The following is a 15,626-nucleotide window of genomic DNA, read 5'->3' on the forward strand; positions in this document are numbered from 1 at the left end:
GTCAGTCGTGAGTATTTATGAGATGTGCTCAATATACTACACTGGCCTGCAAAAGTAAGTATCACACTTTTTAATTATTTTTTTTTCATAACTATAGAAGGTAGAGATTTAAGATTAAAAACGTTTTGTTGCAAATTTTATAGGCTTTAATTTTTAGAAACTAAAATTATACATAAGTAACATATCGTATCGCAGTCTCGCTACTCGATGCTGTCTCTCGAGTTTTGGGCCACTCACTGGTCTTCGGGGTTTCAAATTTGCTTCAGCAAGTCTTCTTCTCACTGTACTGTCACAAATGTAGTCCCTCCGGGTCTGAAATATCTGTTGCTGGACTTCAACTGCATTTTGGTGGCGATTTCTTAACACAGTGGAAATAATATAACGATCTTCTCGGGCACTGGTACACCTGGGTCTGCCATTACAAGGTCTCCTCAGATGGTGTCCAGTCTCTTCGTACCTTCGCTTTACCTTCTGGACCGTTCGTACCGTCACACCCACCATTCTTGCAGTGCGACGCATACTGATGTCTAGTTCCAGAAAAGCCATGATCCTAGCACTTTCTTCAACTGAAAGAGGCATGATAAATAAATGTTATGTGCTTTTTAGCATACATTTTTAAAACAAGACCCATCGATCTTGAAAAAAATTTAAAACAGAAAGAAAAATGTGAATGGTAAAATTGTAATTCGGAAACGTCCACTTTGAAAAAGGAATGGTTTTGTTTTTGAAGTTCATTTTCAGCCAATTCTTAAAAGAAGGTTACCGACTATACAGTTTTTATGTACAAAATTAAATTCTCTTTGGAGTCCTTTTTATTTCGAAAGTATATCTTGTAAAGTAACTTAAAAAGTTATCCCAATTTTAAAAGTGTGATACTTACTTTTGAAGCCAGTGTAATAGCAAATGTATGATCCATCTATGTTAACAAATTCAATGAATTTTAAAATTCCATGAATATGGTGATATTGACGCGAATATTGAATACCAATGATGTCGGATTCGCTGAATCAAAGTTGCTAGATATTTTTTATGTTAAATTGAGATAAGAATTATAATAAACATACCAACGATTTGTTATTTTTTGAGTTTTACAAATATAATTTTTTGTGTATGTATAATTCTATCACTGTGAAGCTATTAAGGTCAACGGATCAACCTACCTACCTATTCAATGCGGAAATGCTGCCAGTATTTTTGGTACACTTCCCCGTAATGATAGTTTTAACTTACTGTAAAAAGGCATTAAAGGCATTTATATTCTCAAAATTCCTTTCTTTTGAGAATTATTTTTGATGTCATTTCTAATATACTAGATACTACTACCGCTTTGGAAACAAATGGCACTCTGAGAGAGAAGAAGCGGCGCAAGAACTCTCAAAGCATTCTATTTTTGCGCTCTTTTCAATAAAAATATACAATATTGTACAGTCATTTCTATCGCTATAAAATAATCATAATCTAGTCCCAGGCTGTCCGATCACTTAGATATTCAGCTGTGGAGTAATAGGATTCACGACAGAGCCATTTTTATAAAACATTTAAATTTATTTATAGATAATGCCTGAACAGTGGCTGGGACTTTATTATAAAAGTGTATACATTGACCCTTAAAGCTATTATGTATCTTATGAAGCCTACTAGAATTAGTTATATTATATATGAGAAACTAATAGCGCTCTGAGAGAGAAGAAGCGGCGCTAGAAAGTCTCCCAGCATTCTTTCTTTGCGCTCCTTTTAAATAAATGTACAATATTTATAATTTTATGTACAATAATAACCTCCAATAATAATGTTGGCAGCGGGAATATCTACATATAAGCTTAATAGCTAATCATTCGCGAACATTTTATTTATATTTAAATATAGATTTGATTTAGTAACAGAAAAGCATGCCAATTGCACCGCAAGTTGCGAATCAGATCATGGAAGACTATGAGAGCGGAGCGAAATTAATCTCAGTCCAGTAATATCGCGTAAGGCTTAACGAAACGATGCGTTTTATTTGACGCTTCCTTCAGTTTCGATACATCAATATATATAAAAATGAATTTCTGTTCCTTGTTTCTGTTCCTGAATTGTAAGTCCAGGGAAGGTTTGAAAGGTGAATAAATATGAAAGTGTTCGGAATGACATAAAAACAACAAATTTGATTTTCCTTTGATGTGCCCCCGTCGTCCGATATTTGTTTTATATGGACATATTTTCTATGAGAGAATTTATTGACGCACGGTTTGACAGTTCTGCTGTGAAACAATTTCATTACAACAAGAGCGAGCATATTTTACGAAATAATTCTTGATGTTATGATATATTATTGACAAATTAATAAAAAACATTATTTTATTTATTATATACAGAACAACGTCTGTCAAGTCAACTAGTAAATAATAAGTAAATAATAAAAGATTAACACTAAGTCTGCGAAGTATATGGTGAGACTTAGATTATACTAGTGCTTAGAACACCTGACAGCCCGATAATGTGGCCAATATTTGTCAGTGCGTTAGCTACTTAATATTCAATATGTGTTACAGTAAGAGTGTAGAAGGGGTTGGAAAATTAAACGCACTACCACTACCCAAGTGACTGGTCTATTGCCACTTCTGCCACTGCCCTTCAGCCAAATGCGCCCATAGATACGCTCTCTCACCAACAACCTGCATAGCACCTGATGGATGAATGTCTCAAGCTTTAGACAGTCGAAAGAAGCGATGCCTGCACTGTCGCCCAAACTGACACGTAGACTTATCAGCCTCAACAGACGTGACATCCGTATAATGGTGGGCACCCTAACGGGTCACACATCACTAAACAAACACCTCTTCACAATCGGCGTAACGGACAGTCCTAAGTGCAGAGGCTGAGCCGAGGATGAAACGGTCGCTCACGTAATCCTGGAATGTGCGGTGGTGGCCAACAAATGGGCGAAAACCTTTACTAATACGAGGTCGCTCCAGGAAGTCTGCGAACACCCCAGGAATGTTCTAAACTTCTGGATGGAGCTGGGCTGGCTGGAGTAACTGGCCAATACTGCACGGAAAATGGACCCCTACTTGTGGTATAATTGCAGATATAGGAGCCCCTATACCATACCATACTGTTTCCACTAACAATTATAATAATAACTGACTCAATACAATTTGGGCAGCGTTGCCCCTTAGGATTCACAATAAGTAATGTCCACTCAAACTTTGCGCTCTGGCTTATAAAGGGCTCGACTGTCTACCGTGATGATGCTACCAACTGTTAGTTAGCACTGATGTAGTGCCAACTAGCTTACGCGAATCAAGTTAACTAAAGATCTGAATATAATATGCTATTATATTTATTACTAATTATAGTGCTAACTATATAAAATAACATAACTAAAACAATTAGTAGGTAAATAAATGTAATTAATTGGGATATCTTATGAGGTGTGACAGTTCATAACGTTGGTAGCGCTTGTTAACACATCAACTAATAAATATAATATTGCTGACAATAGTAAATCCGCTTTCTTTTTTTATCGTGTAGTATCTCCGTTTGGGATATTTTTCTCTACTGCATGTTTTATTCGTCTATACGCTTAAATATTGTGAGTCTATGTACTACACTGCCACACATTGTTTTAGTGACATAGAGCATATCAATAAACAAAAGGAAGATTTTTTTTACAATTATTGGAAAAAAAGCTGCTTAACCTGATTCCTGCCGGCGAATTCCACCTTCGCACGACACGCCACAAGTTAGGATATCATCCCCACCATCTGGATGTGTTGCGGTCCTCAACAGTGCGGTTTTCAAGGAGCTTTCTTCCACGTTCTACAAAGTTGTGGAATGAGCTTCCTTGTGCGGTGTTTCCGGGACGATACGACATGGGTACCTTCAAAAAATGCGCGTACACCTTCCTTAAAGGCCGGCAACGCTCTTGTGATTCCTCTGGTGTTGCAAGTGAATGTGGGCGGCCGTGATCACTTAACACCAGGTGACCCGTACGCTCGTTTGTCTACCTCCTATTTCATAAAAAAAAGAAAGGAATGGACATATGACATAAGAGTTTAGTGGATAACAAAAACGAAATTTATATAATCTGATAAAGTAGAAAAATAACAAAATACCAAAATATTACAATTAAACCTGATTGAAAAAGTTCTCAGTAAGGAGCTGTTTTAGCTGACTAATTGGGGTGGTGGATAAATCCAGGTTTAAAAGCTTAGACAAGTCGTTAAAATACCGACCTGTCCCCAATAGACTTTTTTGTCTATAGTTACTTCTGGCTCCGCATGCAAGCAGCATGGTCTCCGGAGTGAACCAAACAACAATATTGTAGCTTTATACAAGACCACGAGTCTAACACCAGGAACAGGCTAAGTTGAGTTAGTAAGTCTTTTGTGGGGCGATGTATATGCTTTTACAACAAGATCCCAGAAAATGTTCAAAATAAAAGTATTACGTTATTCAAAAGAATTATTCAAAAACGTTTGTCTGGTAAGGGCTACTATAACATAAATTACTTCCTTAATGATACCACAGATTGGGAATGGGGCGACCGCCCTCAGACTATTAAATAATAAGTTTAATTGTACAATGTTAGTTTTGAAAAAAAGCCTGCTAAGTTTGTTGCGCCCATTCTTCTCAGGTCTGGCATGTTTTGGAATGGGTGCTAGTTTTTGACTTTCAATAAGAGATGTTTGATTGATGTTGAGATCGGTATATCATACATATTGTGTTGGCAGTCGCAATATGACACAAATGTTTATAAATTCGAGGATGTTCTTTATCCTGTGAGCTTAAATTTTTGAAACATGACAAATTAGTGTACGCTTTGTGTTGAGTTTCATTAAAAATCCGCACCAATTTGTGGCTTGGTGCGAGAGCACAGATAATGAATTACAATTGAAAAGCTGTCTGTGTATCGCTTGTTCATTTTGCTTGTCATTAATAAAGAAACACCTGTATTTGGTGTCTGTAAAAAACCTTAATGGTCGCCCTCGTGTGACGCGATACATATAATCTATCCTAATTAATCCTGCTGAACCTTGCGTAAAACCTTAAAAATATAGTGCGATTCCACTTAAAACATTATAAATGGTGTGAGATAACGTGAAATTTAGCAGGTCTGCTGTGTAAAGTGTTTGTGAACTTGGAAGAAAATAAGTTGGGCTGGTGTGGTCTACCCTGGACAATTGGGCTTCATGGTCTACGTGAGTCCCCCGATTTTCCTGAAATCAATCCCATTATTTCATTCTCTTAGCAGTGCGCGGACAGCTATATTCCAGTGTGTATAATTTTTGTATGTTAACGTCGTATGAAATAAAAAGGGGTTCTTGAGATTAGAAGCAAATACCGTAGTGTGGAACTGAGCTAAATTAGCTCCTAATTAATATACAGTCCATTCATTCCAAAAATACTACAATATAAAATAGCTCACTAAAGATCCACCCCTTCGACAAAAACATTTCAGAGGATTGCCACTATCATTATTTATTTTTTATGTTCTTCTATATATACCAATCATCATGACGTGTCACGGCATAATTATGATTTTTATGAAAAAAAAAAATTTTCCCTTAATTTCACAAACTCTTTTTAAACTAGTATTTTATAGGTACTGCAGTAGCGCTTAGTATGATAAGAAAACAAACTTTGTAGGTGTAATTTGAATGTTATATTTATGACTGATCTTAAGGAATCATGAAATTCCAATTTTATATTTTTTTGGAGCAGTACTACCGCTCTGTGTGTGGACAGCCTAACAAGCTCACATAACTTACTTCAAGTGGAATCAAGTCGAGAGATTTGCTGGATAGTGAGTTTTTTCCTATGATTTTAATATTACAGGAAAAACTAAGTACTCAGATTCTATTGTAGATACAAATTGCTATTTGCGAGAGTTTACAATAGAATGTATTAAGTACATAAATGCAAAACGAATTTTATTTATTTAAACGAAACGGTATTTTTAAAACTGAAGAATATAATAATAATACGACATTACTCACATTTATTACATAACTAGCTGACTCGACAGACTCTGTGTTCTGTTAATAGAAATAAAAATGATGTATGTATTCGGGAATAAGCTATCGGAATTGTGTAATTAAAGTTAATGAGTTAATAATGTATCAAAAACGTCCAAAATTTATGAAATAATTAGTTCAAGTAATCTGGGTTCACTAACGTTACATTCCTATCTATATGCTATAATTATTGAAATTCAAATATTTTTATTCAAAATAGGATGTGACATCAATTATTGAAAGTTAAAAAAGAAGAAGAATGGGCGCAACAAACTCAGCGAGCTTTTTTTTTTCATCGAAAAAATATGTTTACCAAAGTAATATTGTGCAATTAAACTTATTATTTAATAGCATTAGGGCGGTCGCTCATTCTCAATCTATGGTATCATTAAGAAAGTTATTTATGTTTTAGTAAACTTTACCACACAAACGTTTTTTAACAATTCTTTTGAATAACGTAATACTTTTGTGTGAACACTTTCTGGGATCTTGTTGTAAAATTAATTCGTAAGTACGTTAGATATTTTGTGCTATAATTCTTTAGATTAAAAATTGTAGTATGAAAGAATATTGCAATTCGTATTGTAGTAGGAATTTCTTGTAACACAATGGTGTATCACATTTATCACGAGCGAATAGTGTCGGTGTCAGGGGTCGAGTGTCAGTGTCAGCGAGCGAGCGAGCGAGATTCAATTATCGCGACGTAACGTACCCCGCCTTGCCCACGTTACAATTATAAGACACGACACGATACATCGTATGTCTCGAGCTTACGATGTAGAAGTCCGACAGTCAGAATGTTTTGGTATATGTTTTTTGAATGAAAACAAGGGACGAGACGAGCAGGACGTTCAGCTGTTGGTAGTTGATATGCCCTGCCCATTACAAAGCAGTGCCGCTCAGGATTCTTGAAAAACCCAAAAATTTTGAGCGGCACTAAAATTGCGCTCGTCACCTTGAGATAGAAGATGTTAAGCCTAATTTGCCCAGTAATTTCATTAACTACGGCGCCCTTCAGACCGAAACACAGTAATGCTTACACTGCTGCTTCACGGCAGAAATAGGCGCCGTTGTGGTACCCATAATCTAGCCGGCATCCTGTTCTAAGGAGCCTCGCTGGTTATAATATCTGATATATGATTTATAAATACGATGATCTTACTCAAATCGTAGCGTTTACTCAAACAACTGATTATCTTCACTCATATCGCCTTAATGCAGTTCACACAATATCATTAACTATAATTATCGTCAGCAGTGTGTGTCTTTATAAAGGGCGCCGTAGCTAGTGAAATTACTGGGCAATGAGCACAATTTTTGGGTTTTTCAATAATCCTGAGCGGCACTGTAATGGCACGTTGTATCAATAAACATCAGCTGAACGTCCTGCTCGTTCGTCCCTTATTTTCATAAAAAAAGTCTAAGCTATTATATATTAACCGACTTCAAAAAGGAGGAGGTTATCAATTCGATCGGTATTTTTTTTATATATGTACACCAATTACTCTGAGATTTATGATCTGATTTACGTGATTTTTATTTAGTTCGATGAAGAATAGATGCCATTTGGTCCCATAAAAAATTAACATAGTTTGGCCCAGTACTTTTCATTTTATGAAATTTTTTTTGTGAAAATTTTTGTTTAGTTCGATGATGTATTTTTTTTTGTTTTTATTTATCATATTACAAATACCGATATACCGACTAGGTCAACTTAGCATATAAAAAAGCACAAAGGTTAACAACTAATGCTAATAACACTTAATAATACGTCACAACTCACAACTTATGCTATAAATTAAATGAACAACAGTGAAAATATATTATAAGACATAAAATCTAATAAATATAACTTATAAATATGACTTAGCAGGTTCAAATTCTCTTAGCTGCTATAATTTTTGTAATAGATAATCTTTTAGTCTGTAATTTAATGTTTTTAGTATTTAAATTGTTTTTGTGTACGGCTTTTTTAGGATTGTTCATTCAGGTGGATTATATATTATTAAAAAACTTGCAACCTATCAATAGGTAGCATATATAAATAATAGCATTGTATTAATATTAAAGGTAATGGTGTATTAAATTAAATTGTTAGTTATTTGATACTCTTCAGTTTTTGAAGTCGATTTTTTTAACGCAGCTTTTTTTTTAATTAAGCATCTTTTTTGCAATAACACCAATAATCGGGGCGATGTCGATACCGTAAGGTTTAAATATTAATAAGCTTTACAGTTGTATAGTTGACTTCGGTAGAATTCTCATTTAAGATAATACGTTCCGCCGGGAGGTGCGGCGCGGGGATTGGATCGCTAATGCGTTCGTTTAAACCAATAGCTATTTGCGTTAATTGTATTGCCTTTATACAACATGTGCATTACGTTGTAGCTAGAACAGTGGGGCGGTATGCATTACGACTAGCTTACAAATTAAAATATTGCGTTCATTATTGAGGTTATACCTCTTTAGGCGCGTTATAAAAAAATTATGAGAGTGAAATTTCAAGATGCGCGCGCATCACTGTAAGGCAAAAGTAACAGGTTGAAGTTGCTTCCTTAAATTTTCTGACGTTTGCGTCATTCATTTTATTTTTGATTTCTTCAACCATTATTAGGACAGGCAAAGGGTTCAAGCCCATACATCCGTATTCATTATTAAATAATTAATTGTCAAAGCCATCTTTGTAAGATTATTACAAAATTGTTCTTTCTAAAAACTTCGATTTTTGCTTTGTTAGGCCAAAGAAGTATAACTTCTTGCGTTCATAGACACAAACTTCTTTTATTCAAATAAAGAATTCACCTTAGAAGGGTTGGTCTCCGTTGCGCTACAACTAGATACCACAGGCGCAGTCGCAATGTGTGGCAATTAATACTTCCTAAGTGGGCGTACTCGATTCACTCTCGAACAATGTGTACCGTTGACGTGCCACATATTCTGTTCAATTTTGCTAATAATTGAAACTAAAATGCCGGGTTACGTAGTAATACGTGTAAATACTACTACAAGAAATAAGAAAGACATTGAGATCACATATCATCAGCCAGTATTTTGTATTTTATTTATTTCAATGTAAAATAACACGAAGCGTATGTTACAAAATTTGAAAGATACGATTGTGTGTCAAATGCTCCGCACTCAAGCATGTAATAGTTGCCGTATTAAAAAAGTTATTGTTCTTAGGTAGCGTGGTATCTAGTTGGAGCGCAGCGGAGACCAATCCATAATATTATTATAATAATAATATAGAAGCACTTTTACACAAATTTTATTGCCTGTTGCATAGCCTGTTGTACTATGGGTACAAGACAACGATATATGTAAATTTAGATATACATAAATACAAATAAACATCCATGACTCGGAAACAAACATTCATATTCGTAATATGAATGATTGCAACTACCGGGATTCGAACCCGGGACCTCTAGCTTAGTAGTCAGGGTCACTAACCATTCGGCTATATCGGTGGTCTATATTTAAATACAGAATTGACCTTGGATTAAAGAGTGGTCTCCGCTACGCTACGACTAGATACCACAGGCGTAGTCGCAAAGTGCGGCAACTAATATTATGCCCAGGTAAGCGTACTCGAGTCAGTCTCAAACAATATGTGACATTCACGTGCCACATGTTCTGTTAAACTTTGCTAATAATTGAAATTTTGTAAATAATACTACAATAAACAAAAAGACACTGGGATAATAATATATCATCAGTAAGTTTTTGTATTTTATTAATTGCAATGTAAAATACAAAATGAAAAAGATGCCAATCCTTCCTTGAGACCAATCCTTAATCTAATTAATTGATTGCTTTTGCTTTTAACGCTTCAAACAGACCTTATGTTTAGGATAAGATCGGCTCCTAGACAATAGCGACTTACGTAATAGTTACGTAAAACGTTAAAAATTTATCTTCATCACATAAATCAAAGACAATGCATATTTATGAAGTGAAAATGCTTCTTTAGATACATTGGGCACTTTTTGACAGGGGAAAATTTTATGGATTCGCATCACGACTGGCGAACTTGATATATCAATAAATAATAAATGTAATTAGACACTTTTTGGATGGGTGATATTGCGTAAATTTGCGTCACCGAAATGCCTATAGCACTATATCTGTTGCTATACAGCTGAAGTATAGTACAACATATTGCTGTGTATATGTTATAAGTGAAATAAAATGGATATAGAGAAAAGTTCAACGTGTATATACTTTTCATTGTAGAAATAGAGTTTTTGTTAGATTATATATTATTGAGAATAATATGGAAATTAATAATTAAATTAAAATATAAATAATAAATTTTGTTTATTTCAAAGATTGTATATACATTTTAGTGGTTGAGACTTCCCAGTAAGTTGTCTTAGGACACTTGTATTGGAAATAACAACATCCTAAGTGGATACATAATATTTTATAAGCAATATAGAAATAAACAAAAATGATTAATAACCAATTTTTATGACTATCGCACAATTAATACAAGTCTGAAAACTGTGTGTGTGTATGTGTGTTAGTGAGTGTGTGCATGTGGGTTTCAGTTTAGACCTTTAATTGGATTCCATCTTTAGACTGCGTGCGTATGTCATGTCAGTCTGATCAGAAGATTTTCCACTTCATCATAAGCAAGATTGTTTTTAAGCATTATGTTACTTCAAGTTTTAATACTAAAAATTCAAATTTTTCTCTGCTAACATCAGCATCTACAACTTCCATTGTTTTTTTTTTTATTTCTTTAATATGTTATCTACAGCCTTCGTAAATATTATTGGAATTTCAGTTTGTTTTATATTTTTACTGTATAGTTCCAATTTGCACAGCGTTATATAATTTAAGCGCCATTTTGGATCGTAAAATTCAACATAACAAATGAGATGATACAAAATTCATAGCATCGAAACCGTCTGATCGCTGGAATCGAAAATAAATCGATTCGATTGAAAAGAGCTTTTACTGGAATTATAATCGTTACATTCGTGAATGTTTGCAGGAAATTAATTCGCAAATGAATCGAGATAGTCATTGAGCCGTTCATGTTTGCTTTTAAACTGAATTATAGTTTCAACTTAAATCATATTTTTAACCGACTTCAAAAAAGGTTCTCAATTCGTCGGTATGTTTTTATGTTTGTGAACTCAAAACTTTCGACTGGGTGAATCGATTTTGATAATTATAGTTACGTTTATTGTAATTTTTGGAGTCGGTGTCAGTCAAGATAGGTTTGTAACTAGATGGGTACATTATTATAGGTGAGATGTGCTTGAGTCGTGAGGAGGCGAAAGGCGAGAGCGGGTCGCGACGGAAGGACACCGATTCCAAAAATAACAATAATCATAACTATAATTAGTTTAATTAATTAGATTTGTTTAAAAATACGCAATTATATTTATACTTTTAAGTGCATATTATATTAATTGTTTTGGAATAGTGTTTTTGAAGGTCGGTTTTTTTTGTAATTTTTTTTTAATATTAATTATTACATTAGAAGCGGTAGAACTGTATGCTCTGGACACAATACAGTAATAGCACAGTATGTTAACTTCATACTAGAGCACCCGAATCCACGCACGCACACATACACACGATTTACACGGACGCTAAGCAATCTTGGGGAGACAAAACCATTGAGTTGTCACAGTCTGAGGTTAAATTAGATGCGCTACGCTTACCGCGTCGTCGATATTATTGTACGTACCAACCCTAGCGCCCAGACGTAGGCATCAATTTCTAGGAGAACGCTGAGTTACGCTTCTGTTCTATTACTTGTATTGTGCTCTGGATTTATCCGGAGGTATTTGTATAAAAACTATTTATGCTTCAACGTAGCAATGCACATAGTTCGACTTTCAGATGGACTTTGGGGGGTAAAGTTTTCGAATGACGACCACGTCCCGGAAAACCTAGTGTTGATAGGTACAAGATGAACCGACGATCTGCTCAAGATCGCCGGAATACGCTGGATGAGGGCAGCGCAGGACCGATTGTCGTGGAGATATTTAGGGGAGGCCTTTGTCCAGCAGTTGACGTCTTCCGGCTGAAAATGAAAATAATGAATAGCAATGCACGTGTTCTGATGTGATCCGAATCAAGGAGTGTGGGTTTTATTCTATTATAGGCACTACGACAATACAAGTTGTTGAAAATATTGAATAATATTATAGTACCAAAAATGTCTCAAATATAGTAATGGATGTGAAGTTCTATTAAGTGAGGACCTGCGTCAGAAGGACACTGTTTCATAACAGTAATTTTAACAGTACCGAAAATACACAAATAAAATTTGAAAAACAACAAAATTTTATGAACGATGCGGGACTCGAACCCACGACATCCGGCGTTCCGTGCCGGTGCTCTAACCAACTGAGCTAACCGTTCGAGTGACGCATCGATTTAAAATCTTTTATGCTTTGTTCAACTCTCAGGCTGTGGCTTCATCCACACGATCTACTTTACAGTTGATAACCTGCTCAACCAAAATATTTGCACATTAGGATATTGACTTGAGATTTCGCTCTTGTAAATCTAAACAATATGTTATATTTTTAAAGTGATAACCCTCACTTCTAGGATTAATACACAAATAAAATTTGAAAAACAACAAAATTTTATAAACGATGCGGGACTCGAACCCACGACCTCTGGCGTTCCGTGGCGGTGCTCTAACCAACTGAGCTAACCGTTCGAGTGACGCATCGATTTAAAATCTTGTATGCTTTGTTCAACTCTCAGGAGGTCGTGGGTTCGAGTCGTTCATAATTTTTTTTGTATTTTAAATATTATTTGTGTATTAATCCTAGAAGTGAGGGTTATCACTTTAAAAACAATAAAAATATAACATAATATTTTCAGTGTAGCGATTAAATAATAACTTTAACTTTTTTTTTCCCAAACATTACAATAATTAATAACAGTATTACAAGTTAAAGATGTTTCTAAATTATATTATTAATTATTTACATACAAAACAGGGAGCAAAGACAACTAAACTAGCATGAAGTGTGTTTCAGCTATCGGTGACTTCTCGGTACTAGACATAATTACTTACACAGTCAAATCAAATTATCAAAATCAGATAAAATAAATTAAAAATACTGTCTAAACACTAAAATGAGATTAAAATTAAAATAAAATAAAAGTATAACTTTTAAAAATGTGTGTGTGTGTATGTATGTATGTGTGTAAGTGTAATAGGGTGTGATATTGTTTAGTTATTATGATTTGTATATATTTATTACTATGTTTTAATGTATTAAATTCTCGGTCTCATGGAAATTCAGCCCATGGAGCCAGTTTCAGTGTAGCGGGATTGTTACAGGGTTCGCGTTACGCTTGGCCTTAGTTTGTTTTGTGACGGTCGTTTCATTCGTAGTATGGGAGCTGTATCTCTGTTAACACGTAAGTATCCACCCCTACCCTGTGCTATAACTAAATAGAGGGCTTCAGTCTGTACAGGGGCTTAGTCTGAAACAGGATACTGATACACAGCTGCTAAGTACCCGCCTATCAAGAACACTATGTGAGGTGTGAAAACCCTGAAAAAGTCAGACTTAAGGCGACACTAAATGCCAGTGACCTTGAGCGATATGAGTTCACGGCTGCCGGCCCGCCATCTATGTAACAAAGCCAATATTTTCAAAATTCTTGCGTGGAAAACAGTTTATATGCTTACAGTCCTCGTTATTCACTACTAATCTGAATAAATGAACATACACAAAAAAGTACAAGCAATAAGAATAAATTTTCTGAGATAAGTACCAAAAAATGCGTCACGCTATGCCAAAAAACTTGTTTCACTTCAAAGAAATGTGGTAGTTCAAAAAGGCTCGGCAGTGTTAACTATAACCAACAGCAAGCATTAACAACCTACAAATAAGACTTAAGGATATGTGTAACATGATGAAGTAGTGTTCATCGCTCGAAATGCTATACTTTCACCACAAAACTTGTCTAAAACACCATGTTTGCGTGTTTTCTGCTTACTCTTCGCCTTAAGAACTAATCTCTATTTTGAGCAATTTACACACACTAACATATAATTCGCGAGTGGAAGACGTAGCACGCACAGACGTATCATGCACACTAAACTAATATTCCTGGCCTGTTTTTATCGGTTGTCTAACAGCAAGATACTCTATCTAGACGTATAAATTATCTAAGTATTTACAGTAGTTTAGGCATGAAAGAGCCTCAAATAAAGACCATATTCAATATACATATATACTAGTGAACCCAACAGACGTTGTCCTGTACACACGTCCTAAATTTGAAAAATCGGTCCAGCCGTTAGGAGGAGTTCACTAACACACAAATGAGCAGGAGAATTATATTATATGGATGGAATTGAGAATCTAAACCAATCTCAAATTCACTGAAACAAACAAAAAAAACATCAAAATCGGTCCAGCCGTTTAGGAGGTAGTTTAATTTTGAATCTAAACCATTCTCGAATCCACCTGAAGACACACACCAATCTCAAATTCACTGGAACACACAAAAATATAATCAAAATCAGTTCAGCCGTTTAGGAGGTAGTTCAATTGTGAATCTAAACCATCCTCGAATCCCCTTGAACTCACACAAAAAAATACATCAAAATCGGTCCAGCCGTCTAGGAGGAGTTCAGTGTCATACACACGCACACAAGAAATATAATATACTAGTGGACCCAACAGACGTTGTCCTGTACACATGTTTTAAATTTGAAAAATCGGTCCAGCCGTTAGGAGCAGTTCACTAACATACACATGAGCAGGAGAATTATATTATATGGGCGGAATTGAGAATCTAAACCAATCTCAAATTCACTGAAACAATCAAAAAAGTCATCAAAATCAGTCCAGCCGTTTAGGAGGTAGTTTAAGTTTGAGGATTATTTATTTCCTGTTGCATTATACAGTATTCGTTAGTTTATACAATATGAACATAACATAATTAGAATCGATTTGTGCTTAAGATCTGGTTTTTTAACTTTGTACATAATTTATATTTTAGATGCAGTATCATACACACTAATTTATTATGTATTACATACAGCTATTGTAAAATATTCATTTATTAAAAGAGTGGCCATTGAGTTTCTTGTATGTTATTCTTACGAACTCTATAATTTCCGGATATTTCAAAAAATCGACGCTGTGTGGAACCTATTGCAACCTAGTTTCTATTTGTAATTTATATTTTTGACTTTATTTTAATTATATATCTTATACTGTGTCTGTACTATGGATCAAGGGTCTGAAATAAAGTATTATTATTATTATTAAAAACCCTAAGCCCATTTGTGTACTATTTATTTGACTGTAACTTGGAACAAATGTCAGAAATCATGGCGAGTTTAATAAAACGAAATAAAACTAATTTTTATTTTATATACATAAAGTACCTACTACCTATTTAAATGATTTTGTAGGTAGTAGGCATAGCATTTGTTTGGAGTTATTAATAGAATATTGACTTATTTTTTTAATTTTGAACACACACAGATATCGATGTTGTAATTACCATAATTTTATTATACGGGTTGAGAGCTGATTATTAAGTTTGAATCATTTAGGCATGGACGCTTCAATTGTAAGTTAAACTAAATCAATGTTGACAAATGCCTGCCATCTA

This window comes from Leptidea sinapis, chromosome 16 (assembly GCF_905404315.1).
Source record: "Leptidea sinapis chromosome 16, ilLepSina1.1, whole genome shotgun sequence".
Lineage (NCBI taxonomy): Eukaryota > Metazoa > Arthropoda > Insecta > Lepidoptera > Pieridae > Leptidea > Leptidea sinapis.